This window comes from Mustela erminea, chromosome 19 (genome assembly GCF_009829155.1).
Source record: "Mustela erminea isolate mMusErm1 chromosome 19, mMusErm1.Pri, whole genome shotgun sequence".
Taxonomy (NCBI): Eukaryota; Metazoa; Chordata; class Mammalia; order Carnivora; family Mustelidae; genus Mustela; species Mustela erminea.
The window spans coordinates 8,469,593-8,488,287 of record NC_045632.1 but is presented as its reverse complement, the minus strand read 5'-3'; the positions used below and the strand labels follow the sequence as shown (position 1 = coordinate 8,488,287).

General features: G+C 41.8%; 2 protein-coding genes and 1 pseudogene across 2 annotated transcripts in view; 1 reads left to right on the top strand and 2 right to left on the bottom strand.

The window, feature by feature from the left end:
* Nucleotides 1-18,695, top strand: part of LOC116579132 (zinc finger protein 11-like) — a 1,039,038-nt gene that overhangs the window by 792,026 nt on the left and 228,317 nt on the right.
* Nucleotides 1-18,695, bottom strand: part of LOC116579165 (putative protein ZNF720) — a 794,777-nt gene that overhangs the window by 629,210 nt on the left and 146,872 nt on the right. The window lies entirely within an intron of this gene.
* The window catches only part of LOC116580001, a 217,219-nt pseudogene that overhangs the window by 193,543 nt on the left and 4,981 nt on the right, over nt 1-18,695 (bottom strand).

Genomic DNA, 18,695 nt, shown 5'->3' with positions numbered 1-18,695 from the left:
AAAATGTTCTCTTGGGCCTGGAGGTTCTCAAGTACCTTGAAGTCAAATAATCCATAGACCAAGTTGGCACATTTGGGGGTTGGGAGGACAGAGAGTCTGTCCTGACTCCCTTCAGTTCCCCCATCTGAAACTTCCTTGAGAGCTTCACATATTAAAAGTTTAACATGTAGATTGTTTCATATCAATGATCCCGGCCTGAGAATAGGTCAGTTGAGTCAAAGTCATTTCAGGAGGCAATGACACAGAAAAGTTGGCCTGGTTATTTACATAAGTGCCCCAAGAACAGAGGTTTGACTTACAGACTTTAAGAGCAGCTTTGCTGAATGTTGCATATTGAATCTCCGGATGGAACTTTTTTTTTGTTTCAAAGATTTATTTGACACACACACAGAGCACAAGCAGGGGGAACAGCAGGCAGAGAAAAAGGGAGAAGCACGCTCTCTGCAAGGAGTCCTCTGTGGGTCTCAATCCCAGGACCCTGGGACCTGAGCTGAAGGCAGATGCTTAACTGACTGAGCCACCCAGGAACCTCTAGACAGAACTCTAAACAGCCTCTCCAGGCAAGAAGACAAGCCAAATCCTTGCCACCACACAATGCGTGGAACACCTATGGATTTGGGTGAGCTCCTCTCTTCTTAGAGTCCCTCAAATAGCTCTAGGTTTCTGCAGCTGTTAGGAAATGATCTTCTTGACTCACGTAGTAAGTCTGCTGGGAACTCTGTCAAGAAAATCTCATGATGCTCTTTCCAAGGGGGTTTCATTTGTTTCATAAAGTGAATCTTAATCCCTTATAGTTCTCGAGTCATGTCTGAGTCTACGCAGCTCTTTCCAGCTAGGACATCCTATAGAAAGCTTTGTCGATATAACCAGGGTTTCTTAAATTGTTTGTTGTAGTACTTTGCTTGGGAAAGAGAGAAAGAGTAAGCATCAGCAGGGGAAGGGGCAACTCCCCAGTAAGTAGGGAGATGGACACTGGGCTGAATCGCAGGATGCTGGGATCATGACCTGAACCGAAGGCAGATGCCTAACCCACTGAGCCACTAGGAACTCCTAAAAGCAGCATTGGTCAGTGTGTCTTATCATAAGCAGAACAATTGCTTATTGAAATTATGCAAATATATACATATTGGCTGAAAAATATGAGTAGTCGGGGCACCTGGGTGGCTCAGTGGGTTAGGGCCTCTGCCTTCCGCTCAGGTCATGATCTCAGGGTCCTGGGATGGAGCCCTGCATTGGGCTCTCTGCCCCGCAGGGAGCCTGCTTCATCCTCTCTCTCTGCCTGCCTCCCTGCCTACTTGTGATCTCTGTCCATCAAATAAATAAATTAAATCTTCAAAAAACATATATAAGTATATATAAATATAAATATATATAAATAAGAAGAGTCAAAAGTTTGATATCATCAGCAAAGGAGAAAGGATAAATGATTCAATTTCTTTCCAAAGTACATTTTGGTGACCGAAGACACAAAGTTTCTCACATCTGCAAAAAGCACTTTTTAAAGGTTTTTCTTTACATTCCTGTTAGTAAACATACAAGGTAATATTCCTTTCAGGGTACAATTCCATACCACACCCAGTGCGCCTTGCAGGTGCACTCCTTATCCCATCACTCATTTAACCGCCTTCCCTCCTCTGTTCTGACAACCTCCAGCCTACTTGCTATAGTTAAGAGTCAGTTTCTAACTTTGTCTCTCCCTTTCTTGTTCTCTTCCTCATTTCTCACTTGTTTTGTTAGAATCTACATAGGAGTGAAATCATCCAGTATTTGTCTTTCTCTGACTTATTTCACTTAGCATAATACTAATTCACCCATGTTGAGGCAAATGGCAGGGTTACATTCCTTTGTAGGCAGATTAATATCTCATGTTGAACTGTTCCTCCAACAAATCCGTGTCATGGACATGATGAGGGACCAGAAGGCAAGCTGAGGACAAAGCAGAAGCTGACACCCTCAACTCCCCCTCCATGGGATGCATGTGACATTCCTCAGGGGCTCCTGGCTGAAGGAAAAAACAAATAGTTAACTTATGGAGATCATACTCCTGCAAGACATGGGTGTCCCTCTGTTCTACAAATGTCCTAGAAATTTACAAAAACAAAGAACTTCTATCAATTACCCAGCTTCCAGAAGGGAATGTACATATGTTTAAGTGACCTTAGAGTCTACAGCCCAATGACAGATGCTTGAAGAGGGCAAAATGTAATGTTCCTCCAGAAAACTCCCAACTATCTTCACAGTAATGCCTTCCGAAGAGGGAAAAACAACCTTAACTTGACAATGGCAAGGCCTCCAGTATCCTGTGAGTCTTCGACATACAAAAATCATTTTGAAAACTCCCTTATTCCTCACCTTTCCCCAACCCCATAGTATAAAATCAACCACCCCTCATAACCCTGGTGGCAGCAACTCTTTCTGCCCTCCTCCTCTCCCCATGCTTTAATAAAACAACATTTTGCACCAAAGATGCCTCAAGAATTTTTTCTTGGTCATCAGCTTCAGACTCCACCCCACTGAAGCTCACCTACCTTCCAAAACTACAGCAGACAGAGCCAGAGCCAGGGAGGGTATTGAACATGGCACTGAGTATAGACAGGAAGTTCCCATAATGCACAGCAGCAGCTTCCCTGAGTGGTCCCCTATCTACAGTGGCTTAAATCTTGACTGGGCTTTTATCCCTGGGAGAGCAGTGCTTGAGTTCAACCACAGCACACACCTTGCTGATCCTGCCTACCCCAATGTCCAGAAGGCTCCTTCACCGCCAACAGCTTCTCTACCACGTGACTTTTGAAAGCTATGCCCACATGAGCGCATCACCAATACCCCTCTTTATCCAGTGCTACAGAATTAGGTTTGGGCAATTTCGGTAAATATGATCCAACAGCATCCGATCATCAGTAATAAATAGGAATTCAGTTAAATCATGAAGATAAAGTAGGACTTCCCTACTCCTCAGAAACCCACCACATTTGCCAATTCCTTTCTCCCATTACATGTATTTATCACATGACACCACCAAGAGCTGCCTGTGCCTTTGCAGTGACTGAAGAGAGCCACCTCTGGGCCCCTACCCACAGTAGACACAATTTTTACATTTTCTTTTAATAGGGCTTATGCTTCTAAGGATGGTGATTTCATCAAGTTCTACATGGATTCACATGCCACATCCCAGGGTTTAATGTCTGAATTAATACCCATTGGCCTTCCAGCTCTCTAGTCTCAAGTGTTTAGTGAAGACACTCCTGCACAACCCAGGCAAAAAAGATGTTTGTGATGCCTATTACCTGGGGGAAAAAATGAGCAAAAATATAGCTATAAATCCGGAGATAACTAGAAAATAAAACAAATAGAAATTCTTTTCCTAAATCCATGGAGTCCATTGTGCAAATTGAGACATTTGCAGTCTACATGCTCACTTTTTTATTTTATGTATTTTCGATCTGTGACCTGGGCTACAGTGTCACTCCATTTGGGAGGTTTCTCCTACTTCCGGGTTATCGATGACCTATACAGCATGGTCACATGGGCACGTGATTCAAACCAAGACCCCCACCAATAAATGGAGAACATACCTTTATTATGGGTCATGGTGGAGTGCTTGAGAGTCCCAGTTCAAGTCCACTTTTGGCCATTCAAACAAATGCCAGCTTGGGTAAGCTCTGTGGGCATCTTCTCTAGGAGAACACAGGATGGGAAATGCTTGGGAAAAGGGACAGAGGATTGCCCACAGAGGTGGATCTGATTGCCATGTCTCAAGTAACATTACCTTGTGACTCTACAGAGTGTTGTCTAGGTGATGAGAGAACAGAAGGCAAGCTGAGGATGAAGCAGAAACTGACACCCCATGAACCCCCACCCCCCATGGGATATATGGGACATTCCTCAGGCACTCCTGGGTGCCCTAAAGGAGAAACAAATAGTTACCTGGTAGAGATCACAATCCTGCAAGACCTGAGTATTCCTCGGTTTACAAATGTCCTAGTGATTTACAAGGAAGAAGCCTTCTTTTATCTATAGCCGAACTTCCAGTGACCCATAACTCAGATTCCTGAAGCCCTACCATCACCCTCTTCTCCTTAAAATTTTCGGAGGTTGAGGCTGAAGGAAATGTAAATAAAACTGAATTTCTTTTAAACCTGCAGCCTACTGAAAAGGACAGGGTTGGATAGGAGGAATGTAATCCTGCTTCCGGAATAATCCAAATATCTTACCGTTAATGCTTTACGAGAGGGGTAAACAACCATGACAACAGCAAGGCCCCCAAGATCCCCTGAATCTTCTTTAATATATGAATGTTCTTTCTCAAAACCTCTTTATTTTCCTTACCTCCCCCAAGCCCATAGTATAGAGAGAAATCAGCCATGCCTCACAACCCCACAGGAGCAGCACTTTCCGCCCACGAGTCCTGTCCCCATGCTTTAACAAACCAAAATTCTGCACCAAAGACATCCTCAAAAATTCTTTCTTGGTCATAGGATCCAGACTCCACCCCACAGAACCTCACCTATATTCCAAAACCACATCATAGGAAACACACTAGCGAGCAGGGCAGGTGTCCACTCAAGGTCCCTGCAAAAGTGCTGAATACACAAAGTGGATGGCAAGTAGCAGCACCACGGATCAGGTGAGCTAAAATGTCAACAATACCTGCCACAAGGGGCACCTGGGTGGCTCAGTGGGTTAAAGCCTCTGCCTTCGGCTCAGGTCATAATCCCAGGGTCCTGGGATCAAGCCAGACATGGGGCTCTCTGATCAGCAGGCTTCCTCTCTCTCTCTCTGCCTACCTCTCTGCCTACTTGTGATCTCTGTCTGTCAAATAAATAAATAAAATCTAAAAAAAAATACCCCCCACAAAACCTGTAATATATGGGTAATATCACAGTCAGCACAAGGAGGAGAAAATAATACACTAGATAAACTAGGCGGGGAAATCACCCATCTTTTAAACCTTAAGGTCACTGAGAGAATGTATCATGAGATTATTCCCTTCCATTACCAAATAGGTGACAGATAACACCAGTTGTGTACACCTTTCAGTAAAATGATATAGGGGCTGCCTGGGTGGCTCAGTAGTTAAGCATCTGCCTTCAGCTCAGGTCGTGGCCCCAGTCCTGGGATCTACCCCTGCATCAGGCTCCCTGCTCAGTGGGGAACCTCCTTCTCCCTCTCTCTCTCCCCCTGCTTGTGTTCCCTGTCAAATAAAATCTTAAAAAAAAAAATGAGATAGGTTCAGCTTGGTGGTAGAATAAACACACCACTCATCACAAATTCATGTTAACTATTAAAAACCATTATGTTCGATTAATTGAAGTACATTAAATTCACACATAGACTATGTTATGCATTTCAAATCCACTTTTACACTTGTTCAAAATACGGAATACAAGCGTTAACTCCCATAGCTGATATCATGATGTGGAAGTGACTTCCTTAAGTTCCAGTGCTGCTGACAGTCGCAACAGATGTGTATGTCCAGCTATATGGCATGGTAGGGAAGAGTTAGATAACCTCTCTCTGTTATGGGGGAGGATTTCTTCATTTCAATCGCATCCACTCCTATTCTCTAAAGATCGCTATTACGAAGATACATCAGTAGTTAGCTGGTGCGCCACCGTTTTTTCCTTAAAGAGCAATCAGGAAAACCTTGTATGTGTAATATTCAGGAAGTTCTTTAGTTTTAGTAAATGAAGAAAAATATTGTTCTGAACACCTATTTCATGGCAACTTACATCAATGCTATAACCCTAAGCAGTGTCTCCATTTGGATTTTCTTCCTTCATGTTATTACACAGTTGTCGTCTTCCAAGGAAAATCTGGGATGTGTGAGTCCCCCCGAGTGCAACAGGGCATCGGATGCCGTTGATGGAGCAAAAATCAGGCTCACGGATTCATGCACCCAGTACAAGTCAATCTCCAGAAGTGATTTGAGAATAAAGTACATTAATATTTTGTTGGTCAAAAACCTCAAAAAGGCTCAATATAACAAAAAGCACATCAAAACTAATTGTACCCTTGTAAAAACTCCCCCACTCAATCTTTCCAACATAACAGCATATACATTTTCCAGGTGTTTAACGTGATCTTTTTCCTTGGACTAACGAGTACTGTCTGAATAGAGGGACTGATACACGCCTTTACGTGGTATCTGTGAAATTTATTGACATTAGATGTTCAATCAGAGTTTTTTAATTATTTGTATGATTCAATTTACCTTCTTTAGCACTTTCTGTGTTTACAAAAGTGTGTATTAAAATGAGGGTCTTTCCACAATCATCTTCTTACTAGGGTTTGAATCTAGTGTGCATTTTGGGACACAGAGTATAGACTGAATTCCAGTTAAAGGTCTCACCACATTCATCACATTTTACCGTGTTGCTCCCATATAACTACAATGGTGTGAGTTTCAGGGAGAGGATGGACTTCTTTAGATGTGTATAGTTATTCTCCAGTTATATCAGATGCAAGGTCTGTGATGTAAGGGTTTTACAGTCCTTACTCCTAGTCTTTACATTTTTAAAGTTTCTTGCCAGTATGACTTCTGTGATGTTTGGTAAGGTGTGAGCGCTGGTTAAAGGCCTTGCCACATTCCTTACATTTGTAAGGTTTTTCTCCAGTATGATTTCTGTGATGTGCAGTAAGCGATGATCTCTGCTGAAAGGCCTTGCCACATTGTTCACATTTGTAAGGCCTCTCTCCAGTATGAGTTCTGAGATGATTAGTAAAGGTTGAGTGAAACTTAAAGGCCTTGTCACATTCTTGACATCTGTAAGGTGTCTCTCCAGTATGAACTCTGTGATGTTGAGTAAGGTGTGGGAGCTGTTTAAAGGCCCTGCCACATTCCTTACATTTGTAAGGTTTCTCTCCAGTATGAGTTCTGCGATGATTATTAAGGGCTGAGTGACACTTAAAGGCCTTGTCACATTCTTGACATCCGTAAGGTTTCTCTCCAGTATGAACTCTGTGATGTCGAGTAAGGACTGAGCGCTGTTTAAAGGACTTGCCACATTCCTTACATTTGTAAGGTTTCTCCCCAGTATGAATTCGGTGATGTTTACTAAGAAATGACCTCCGTGAAAAGGCCTTGTCACATTCTTGACATATGTAAGGCTTCTCTCCAGTATGAACTGTGTGATGTTGAGTAAGGCGTGAACGCTCCTTAAAGGCCTTGCCACATTCTTGACATTTGTAAGGCTTCTCTCCAGTATGAATTCTGTGATGTCGAGTAAGGTTTGCCCGCTGGTTAAAGGACCTACCACATTCCTTACATTTGTAAGGTTTCTCTCCAGTATGAATTCTGTGATGTTGATCAAGGCCTGAGCGCTTCTTAAAGGCCTTGCCACATTCTTGACATTTGTAATGCTTCTCTCCAGTATGAATTCTTTGATGTTGATTAAGGTTTGACTGCTGACTAAAGGACCTACCACATTCCTTACATTTGTAAGGTTTCTCTCCCGTATGAATTCTGTGATGTTGAACAAGTGTTGAGCAAATTTTAAAAACTTTGCCACACTCTTTACATTCATAGAGTTTATTTCCAGTATGGATTTGCCTATGTCTCCTTAGGGATGAGCAGTACTTAAAAGTTTTACCACATTCTTCACATTTGTATGACTTCACTTCAGTATTCATTTGCTGATGCTGAGATTGGGTTGAGTGCCAGTCAAAGACTTTACCACATCCCTTAAAAATGCATGTTTTCTCCCTGCTAGAGATTGTCTTGTTTCTACTTAGTCTTGATGACTGACTAAATGTGGGACCACGTTTAGCATATCTGAATGGGTTTTTGGCCTCATGGATTCTCTGATCATCACCAATATTGGAGGACTGCTGAGGACCATTCTCACACTGACTGGATTCATCAGGATTTTCTCCCAAATGGATACTCTCATGTGTAATAAGGTTAGACCTCTGATGAAAGACTTCTCCACATTTATAACATTCATACTGGTTCTCTGAAAACTGAGTCCTCACACGTCTCTGAACACTGCAGCCCTGGTTAAGTGTTTTCTCAGATTCAGGGCACTGAGCATTGCTGTCTCCATTGGAAGGGCTCTGGTCATTCTGGAGGGTCGACTCCTCAGTGAAGCCCCTCTCGTATGGATCCCGCTTAGCACTTTGTTCTTCATTATTCAATCTCTGATTTTCAGAAGTATCTGATGTAAAGGTCAATCCTATCCCATTTTGAAAATGGTTCCAATCATTATTTTCAGCACAGACTAGATAACTTTCCAGATTGTCCAAACTGTCTTTCTGCAAAGAGCTATGTTGGAATACTTGAATGGAGCTCTTGCTGACAGAAACACACTGCTTTGTGGAAGCAGCTGACTTAAAAAGGTAGGTTTTCCACGATGTTTTATATCCTTCACTATTCGGGTCATTTTGAGTCTTATTAGATGCCGTTGCCTCAGGTGGGCTACGTCCTTCATGGTATCCTTGATGCCCTTCCCTCTCCCTATTACCGTCCCAGTCTGTCATTAAGTATACATTTTCAAGAGCACTATTTTGGTATCTACTCATCGTCACTTTTTGGAAAGAAGCTTCTATGCTCGGCTTTTGCAGGAAATTCTGAATGTCATGTGAAGATTTGGCTGAAAGATATCAAATAAGAAAAAAGGAAGCTCTTTGCATTTACTACTTTCAGATGAATATACTGATGATTTGTAACATACAAGCTTCCAGTCAATCAAAGAGTGTCACAAATATGGCTGGGAAGGAATCATCAGAATTTCCTTCCTCCATGGACACCACACCTTGGAACACAACATACTGACCTCATATCTTAATAGATAATTCTGTGAAAGTGTCATGTTCTAGCACAAATCCCTTCCTGCATCTCAAATAATCTGGAAAAGTGCCACATGAGTGTAAAATTAGAAGGATGGTTATTTTAACATAAAACTGAAATAAACCAAATAGAAAAAAAATCCAACATACTCAATAGGTAAAGATTGCAAGCTTCTTCTCTATGATCAGAAATGAAATAATGAAGTAAACCTACCACTGCCTTTCAACATAGTACTGGACATTCTAGTCAGAACTAGGGAAGAAAAAACACACAAAAAGAATTCAAACTGAAAAAAGAATGTAAAATTATCTGTGCTCACAGATGACATGATCTATAAATGACCCTAAAGAATCCTAATTTAATTTTTCTGTGCTGTTTTTCTATTGTTTGTATTGTTTATTTCTGCTAAACATTGTCTACAGGACTTTCCATTTTCAAATTTCTTTTTAGACAATACATAGCTGAGTTTAAAAAAAAAGAAAAAAAAAGAGCTGGAAGGGTGATTGAGGGGCTTGGTAGGTTAAGCCTCTGCCTCCAGCTCAGGTCATGATCTCAGGGTCCTGGGATCAAGTCACACATTGGGCTCTCTGCTTGGCAGGGAGCCTGCTTCCTCCTCTCTCTCTGCCTGCCTCTCTGCCTACTTGTGATCTCTCTCTGTCAAATAAATAAATAAAACCTAAAAAAAAAAAAAACACAAAAAACAAAAAAACGACTTAACTTTCCATGAGAAACAAGGAAGGAAAAAACTTAGATGAAATTTAGTAGTACAAAGAATAACAAAGATAAATCTGAAATAAAATAGAGACCAGAATAGTAACAGAACCCAATGTACCTGAAATACTAAAACTGGCTGTGCTTTAACTTACTCAGCATTTATAAACTACCAAATCAGATAACCCAGGAATAAAAACAATAACAACAATAGATATCTCATTCCTAAAATTGCACAATTCACTAAGACTGAATTATCTACCCTCTACCAAATAAATGAGAACTCTTCTTACACCAGAAACTCGAATTTAAGTTATATTTGGAAACAAAACTCTCCCAGCACAGAAAAGCCCAAGACCTAGGAGTGTTACGACATTTGATGGAGTCACTGAGTTCCCTACATCAAATCTTCTCCTTTTGCTCAGATTATTTTCCTATTTTGTGTCCTTGAGGTCAGAAAGTCCTTCCTCTTTCCTCCAGCTGGCTGTTTATTGCATCAACCCTCTTTTCAATCTCATTTATTGCATTGTTAATCTCACTGATTTTTTTTTAGAATAAAGTTTTTTAAAATATTTTATTTATTTATTTGACAGGCAGAGATTACAAGTAGGCAGAGAGGGAGGCAGAGAGAGAGGAGGAAGCAGGCTCCCCGCTGAGCAGAGAGCCTGATGTGGGGCTTGATCCCAGGACCCTGAGATCATGACCTGAGCCAAAGGCAGAGGATTTAACCACTGAGCAACCCAGGCACCCCTCACTGATTTTTTAAAAAATTTATTTATTTGAGAGAGAACAGAGAGAGAAAAAGAACATGAGTGGGAGCTACAGAGAGAGAGGGAGAATATCAAGTAGACAGCACACTGATGTCGACGCTGACCTGGGGCTGCATCCTAGGATCCTGAAATCACTACCTAAGTTTAAACCAAGAATCAGATATAACTGAGACACCCGTATGTTCCATTTTTTTTTCTTTTAACTCCTGTCTCTGTGGTAAAGTTCTCAGCACTCTTTTCTCAAACCTATGAGTATCTCTATGATTGTTGCCTTTAATTCTCCAGTGCATATGTTACTTATAACTGCTTCCCTTCAATCTCTGACCATGGCCATATTTTTTTCTTTTGGGATAAATTCTTCCACCATGGAATTTTGTCTAAGTCTGCCTTCCTCTCTGTGTTATAAAAGCCAGTAATGTGTCCTGCTACATCCTTCTAGTCAGTAGTTTGCAGAGGCTCTCCTTGCCTTCTGTAGACAGAATTTGCTCCCAGGTCTGAATGTGGTCCGTTTTACCTAGGTGAGCTCTGGTCTGCTTGTGAAATGAGACCTGAAATCACCTCCACCAGAACAGAGGTTGTGCAGAACTCTCTGCTCAGGAGATGTGGTATGGGCAGGGGCCAACCTTTCTGGGCCTGAGGTAAGCTAGACTGAGATGGTCAGTCCAACCAGAGCACAGGGGCCTGGGGCTTAGGAAGCAAGCCAGCCAGCCAATGTCCTCACTAACTGGGACACTGGGACACTGCTCTGAGATTATGTCACGGGGCAGGAGATGGAAATGCTGCCATCTAACTCCTGTGTTCTTAGACACATAACCCACTGAATGTTTCCTCACAGCAAAACATTACTAGACTAGTGAATACTCTTCCCACTGTGTCCCCCAGTCATTCCTCTGATCACTGTCTGCAGGTTGTCTGTACTCAGGTTGCTTGCCTTCCTTCTCTCCAGGAGTAGCACAGCACCTTCTTGGCTCTATCCCAGCCAACCCTGCTGACCTTTAAAACTCTAGGCTTTAAGACCTGCTAGTTCCAAGAACTCATGAAATTCAACCCCTCTTGTTTTACACACCAGGGGCTTTGCAGAAACATTCTCCTTGTGAGTTCCCTCTGTCACACCACTTCCCCCACAACCAGGGATCCCTGCCTTCCATAGCACTGTAATTCTTCCCTCCCTCAACCATGTCTCCAAACTTTCTGCCATCTATGATGTGGCCTATTTTTTTGTATAACTTGGGGAGTATGATCTATCAGTCTTCATGGCCATTTCTGGAGTACTGAGGGTGATTTGTTACATATCTAATTGTGTTCCTGAAATGTGATGTGTCTAGCGCCCCCTATTCCAAGGCCATTTTCCTCTCCTGGGAATCCTTTTTGTTAGAAACCTGTGAAAAGGGGTGCCTGGGTGGCTCAGTGGGTTAACGCCTCTGCCTTTGACTCAGGTTATGATCCCAGGGTCCTGGGATTGAGCATCCGGCTCTCTGCTCAGTAGGGAGCCTGCTTCCACCCACTCTCTCTGCCTGCCTCTCTGCCTACTTGTGATCTCTGACTGTCAAATAAATAAATAAGATCTTTAAAACAATAAAAAGAAACCTGTGAAAACTAAAAAAAATTACAACACTGAAGAATACAAACCCAACACATGAAAAATTTGTTGTTTCTACATAAAAAAAGAATTCCAAAAGTTAAGACGTAATACACTTAGAGGAACATCCCTCCACATAAAATGCTTATAATTCAACATAATGATATCAAATGTGGAACAATGAAAGCTATGAATAGTGTACAGGAATTGAAAAAAAAAAATAAGTGGAAACACATTGATGTTCTTTCCCTGAAATACTTAAGACTATTGACCTATCAATAAAACTTCAATTGACTTGCAGATTTAATATACTCTCTATCAAATTTCCAATGCTATTTTTGCAGAAAGAACAAAATGCACCTTAACTTTACATGGATGTCACAGGATAACACCTACCAGAATAATCTGGAAAATGAAGAGCACACATCATGATTTAAGGCATAATGTAAAGTCACAGTTATCAAGATAATATACTACAGACATAAAGATAAGCATAGAATAAGGGAAGAGTGTAGATGATCTAGACATGTATTTCTCCAATGTTACTGTGTTTGACAATCAACTGAGGCCTTGTTAAAACTCTTATTCTGATTTCGATTTCTGGGTTGGGTCTAAGTTTCTATATTTCTCACAGGTGTGCAACTGATGCCCATATTTTCGATTCCACAGTTCTAAATTCCATAAATGAATGAATGAATAAATGATGGATGGATGAATGAATGAATAAATAAAAAATAAATAAAAATCATGGGTGGGACTGCATCAGTGGCTCAGTTGGGTAAGCGTCTATTTTGGCTCAGGTCGTGATCTCACAATTTTGGGACTGAGCCCCACAGCAGGCTTTGTGCCTCTCTAGAGATACACGAAAAATGGAGAGAAATCAAAGGAGTAAGTTAGGTCTAAGATCATGGCAATGGGAATCCGTCACAAGAAATGACTTGTGTAAGGAAATGCAAAGAAAGTACAGTACAACATTTTCAGAATACGTTTCAATATCTTAGTGATGTTGTGGGGAGAAAAAAGAATAGAAAACCTCAGTAACCACAGAAACCATCTAGCACATTGATTTTTAATACACTTCCATTTGAAATTGTAAAACTGATGAGGTGTTTAGAGAAACACAAATCATTCTATCACTCTGGTCTTGGTCTAAGAAAACAATTCTAAAACCAATAAAAAATAACTAACCATGAAGGATGAAATGATGAATTAGATTCCAAAAATATTAAGAATTTCTTTGCATCACAATCTTAAGAGATAGAAATAGAAGTAGAGTGATAGAGGAGAAAAAGGACTCATTCTTATAATATATGTAGAACTACAAAGACTAAAGAAAAAGATACCATAACAGAAAAAAAGGGGCACAGTAAGTAAGACACTTTGACAAAGAGATGATCCATAGGTTAATACCCAACTTCATACTAGTAGAGAGTAACAACACAACAAAAAAGCAAATAAAACCACAACTTGGTAACATCACTTGCTAACCCAAGGCCCGACACCAAAATCACATAAGCTACCACGTTTTAAAAGGCATGCAGATAAGCCAGAAATCCTAGGAATCACTGCTGGTATGTGTGAACAATGGTGCAAGTTTTGGAGGGAAGGGTTTGGTAGTATCTATTAAAGCTGAACATATCTAACCCTAAGTACTCGGATTCCATTCCCATGTCGAACAGCCAGCAGATATGTGTACATGTTCCACTGAAAGACAAATCATAGATTTTACACGTCAGTACTAGTCATGACAGGCCTGCACGGAGAACCATCCCCCCTCCTGTTAACAATAGAATGAGGCGGCTGGTATCCACACAACAGAACGGGATCGCTCCACTCTAATGAATTATGCACAATAACATGCAGGAAAAACAACCAATTCACAAATACTGAGAAAGAAAAAAAAAAGCCAAATACAAGAGTCCCTACTGCCTGATGCTATTTCCACAAAGTAAAAAAGGGAGCACAGCAATCCCTTGCCTTAGACGCTGAAATGGTGCTGAGCTTAAGGGAAAAGTTACTGAGACCTCAACGGGGATTCAGAGGACAATACTGTGTTTCATGACCTCAAAGGCTTATACAGATGAGATCAGTCTGTGAAATTCCATGAAGCTGTTCATTTGTGACCTGTACACGTGACGTCTTTTTTTTTTTTAAGATTTTATTTATTTGACAGACAGAGATCACAAACAAGCAGAGAGGTGGGCAGAGAGGGGGGGAAACAGGCTCCCCACCAAGCAAAGAACCCAATGTGGGGCTTGATCCCAGGATCAATGTGGGGCTTGATCCCAGGACCCCAAGACGATGACCTGGGCTGAAGGCAAAGGCTTAACCAACTGAGCCAACCAGATGACCCCAAAAATAATTTTTAAAAAATTAAATTAAAAATAGAAACAAAAGCCATATCATCAAAAACATAGATGTAAGTATGAACAATATACTTATACTGACAAACAAATTAAAGTAGGAAGGAATTTTACACTGTGACTAGATTTCAAATGCATGCTTTAAAAAATGCATGCTTTAATTTCTAGCTAAAGCAATATGTTACTGGAAACAGAATGGTCACAGAGAAAGAATGAACTGTAGAATTATTTTTTAAAATATGAACACAGGGAAACACAAGAAACAAAGAGTTAAAAAAATAGATAAAGTCTAAGGAGAAACATAAAACAACTCAGTAAATGCAGACCCAACCTCCACTGGAACAGTGAACATAGATAAAAGAAACATTAATGGTAACAGTAAACTCTGCTTGAATATATTTCACTGGACTTTTCCTGGAGCTGTAACTAGAACAGGAAGATAAAAGCAAAAAGCAAAACAGAACAAAAAAATATTCCATGTGGTAACAACCAATCAAATAACCAGCATTACAATATAAATATTGTATAGAGAAATCTTTAATATGAAAGGAGTTTATCCCTGTTACTATTAGTTTAATCTTTCAATATCAAATGTTACACTATGTAAGTATTCTACTTCATGGATGACAAACATTTTTGTGTGTATTTATACACAGAAACATAAAAATATACACACATAAACACTGGCATATAGAGAAATACGTTTAGCTTGAAACACAAAACCATCCATCACAGAGGGATGACATCATCAAACTAGCACCTGTCTGCATCAGACCTCCATGGCAACTCTCAGTACTCAGGGGTGAGGCCAAAGCAGCCCCTGAATCCCAGAGACCAAGAGGGTCTTTAGAAAAGTAAGAGGAGCGATTTCACTTTGATCACAAGGCACCTCACTAGAGCCAGCACAGCCCTACCATGTAGGACCAAAACGAACTACAGTTGTTCCACCAAGAACCACCACCCATGGGCATCCAGCATTCCCCAAATGGCAGGCCCCTTTCTGGGTGGCCTGCTGAGATCTCACATCATGGGGAACCCTGGGAGGAATCTGGTGCTGGACCAGAGGACCCCACAGACACGGGCAAGGTGGGCAGGGCTACAACAACCAGTGATCAAGGGCACCTCAGGCTCAGTCATTAAGTGTCTGCCTTTATTTGGCTCAGGTCATGATCCGGGGGTCCTGGGATGGAGCCCTGCATCAGGGTCCCTGCTCAGCGGGAAGCCTGCTTCTCCCTCTCCCTCTGCTTAGCTCCTCCCACCTGTGCTCTTTCTGACAAATAAATTAATTAAACCTTAAAAAAATAAAAAGGTGATCAGATCTTAGGAGACTGCCAGACTAGACTGTGTCCTGCCCTGCAGTCACACCGAGAGACCCCAGGGACCCTGCTCATATACAGGACTAGATGGAACTACTTGGTGAAGGTTTGTCACCAGCTAGGCTTGTGTTTGGTCACCGCCAACACACTGCACTAGAGCATTAAGGACATTCTATCCCTCTGTTTGGGCAGGCCTGCAAGCAGGCAGTCCCTTTCCACTGCTGACCATAGCTTCTGCTGCTACCATACCAGGATGCCTGAACATAGGCCCTGGGCGAGCACAGAGCCCATGTCATATGGCTACTGAGGAAAGCAGCGAGCCAGTAGCATGGCCCAAGTGTGGATCATAAGGTGTCTCTGCAGGATGAACAGTGAACTTGTGTTGAATAGTGATCTGCGGGGGTCTCAGAGCCCAGCCTACTGTACTCTTTCTGCAACAGAGAATGGGCTTCAGTCCTGCCAATGTCTGTATGTAACCTGGGGATCCACCGAACAGGGACTTGCCAGCGCTGGCTTAGAAAATGCTCAGGGGCCCACAGCTGCCAATGGGTACATGTCTGACCCTCTGTGAACACAGAAAATAACATTAGCAACCAAATTACTGCAAATGTTTAAACTAGAAGCTGCCATAGTCCCTGGGATACTTCTAGAATGAATGACAAACAGTTGGCTACGTTCAGATGACTGAGACTAAAACCTCTCAAAGGTGCCTTCATTCCATTCCAGTAAAGGAAAAGGTACAGATAGCAGTGTGAGCAATTCTGCAGGATTCCAGGGACCATCTGGACCAGACAGACCACTGCAGTTTTCACACGCATGCAGGCTACTCAGCTTTCTTCTGAGGTTCAAAAACTACATTCAAATGGAGAACATTCCGCATGGAACAGGATGGCTGGGCTACCTTTTTCATGAAAAATAAAATCCAAAATATTCACCAAAGTCTCACATATTCCTCTGCATATTACCTACAATGTATGTCCCATGGTTACTGATGCTTTACCTATATTTTTTTAAGATTTTATTTATTTATTTGATAACAGAGAGAGAGATCACAAGTAGGCAGAAAGGCAGGCAGGGAGGGGGGCAGGAACCAGGCCCCCTGCTCAGCAGAGAGCCCAATGCGAGGCTTGATCACAGGACCCTGAGATCATGACCTGAGCTGAAGGCACAGGCTTACCCCACTGAGCCACCCAGGCACCAGATACTTTATCTATTTTAATGTATTTAATATCCTTAATTCTGTGTGTTAGTGATGATGTTATTGACCTTTCACTGGCAGAAATGATTCAGATACAAGAAGCTTGAGTGAATATCTCCATATTGGTAGACTCAGGGTTTGACCCTGGATACCCTGCACATCAACACGAGGCACCCTGGTCCAACGCTCTTCCAGAAGGTAACCTGTGCTTGCATTCTTTTTCATCTTTCACACTCAGTGGTTGAACCAAAAGCCCTCACATGGAGCAGGTTCCCTGAACTGGGACTTCAAAGTGAAAATTCCAGCTCAAACCACACACATGTAGCCTGAGTGGCTTTCCGGTTGACTACTTAAGAACCAGACTCAGAGGTCAGGTGTCCAAGGTCATAACACAGGGAAGGCCCAGCACACAGAGGAGTCTACTTTCACACCTGGAGAACCAGGATTATGGACCTGTCCCCTGACTACATTTTGCATAGGCTAATACACTTCCTGAGGAAGTGAGCTCTAAATGTGTCCCCAGACACTGGTTCTCAGCATCTGTTCCCTGGACAGGGACCTGAGAATGCGTAAAAATTCAGGAGTTACACCCCAGACTTATTGACATGGTAATATAGGGATAGGCAAAGCAATCCAAGATTTCAAACTGTCCTGATGATTCTGATGCAGGCAAAATCTGATTACCTCTGAAGGAAATGTCATGGGTCATCCCAGAGTTATCCACAGGTAAGTCACTCTCAGAATCCCTCTATGCTTGTGATCATGCTACTGTTGTGACATACACTTAGACAACTCACACACAACATACACAACACACACTTTCTTTTTTCATAAATTAATCTGACTCTAATGAAGACTATCTTGGCTTCCTTCTTTTCCATCTCTGCTTTCTCTCAATACTCTCCTTGAGCTTTCTGGGATCACCCCAAACACACCTCTGGTTCCATTCTTGTATAAAGGTAACATAATTAAAATGAATGGGCACTTATGTAAATATTTTATCAACTAAGTTATGACATGCACACAAGACATCGATACATGCCAAGTATTATATTGGGATGGAACCCAGCATTTTCACTGTCAATCTGTAGATGATGATTTTTACCGTTAGACCATAAATAATTGCAGGCTTAAGGAGCTCATCAACATTCAATTTGCATGCAGCATAAAATCCCTGAACATTGGGCGCCTGGGTGGCTCAGTGGGTTAAAGCCTCTGCCTTCGGCTCAGGTCATGATCCCAGGGTCCTGGGATCGAGCCCTACATCGGGCTCTCTGCTCAGCAGGGAGTTTGCTTCATCCTCTCTCTCTGCCTGCCTCTCTGCCAACTTGTGATCTCTGTCTGTTAAATAAATAAAATCTAAAAAAAAAAAAAAAAAGTCTTAAAAAAAAAAAAAAAATCCCTGAGCATTAAGATTAAGGATACTCTAAATTTTAGCATCTTTTTAAAAAACAGGTTCGATGCAGGGGCGCCTAGGTGGCTCAGTGGGTTAGGCCTCTGCCTTTGGCTCGGGTCGTGGTCCCAGGGTCCTGGGATCGAGCCCTGCATCGGGCTCTCTGCTCAGCAGGGAGTTTGCTTCATCCTCTCTCTCTGCCTGCCTCTCTGCCAACTTGTGATCTCTGTCTGTTAAATAAATAAAATCTAAAAAAAAAAAAAAAAAGTCTTTAAAAAAAAAAAATCCCTGAGCATTAAGATTAAGGATACTCTAAATTTTAGCATCTTTTTAAAAAACAGGTTCGATGCAGGGGCGCCTAGGTGGCTCAGTGGGTTAGGCCTCTGCCTTTGGCTCGGGTCGTGGTCCCAGGGTCCTGGGATCGAGCCCCACATCCGGCTTTCTGCTCGGCAGGGAGCCTGCTTCCTCCTCTCTCTCTGCCTGCCTCTCGGCCTACTTGTGTTCTTTGTCTGTCAAATAAATAATTAAAATCTTTTAGAAAAAATAAATAAATAAATAATAAAAAAGAAAAAACAGGTTC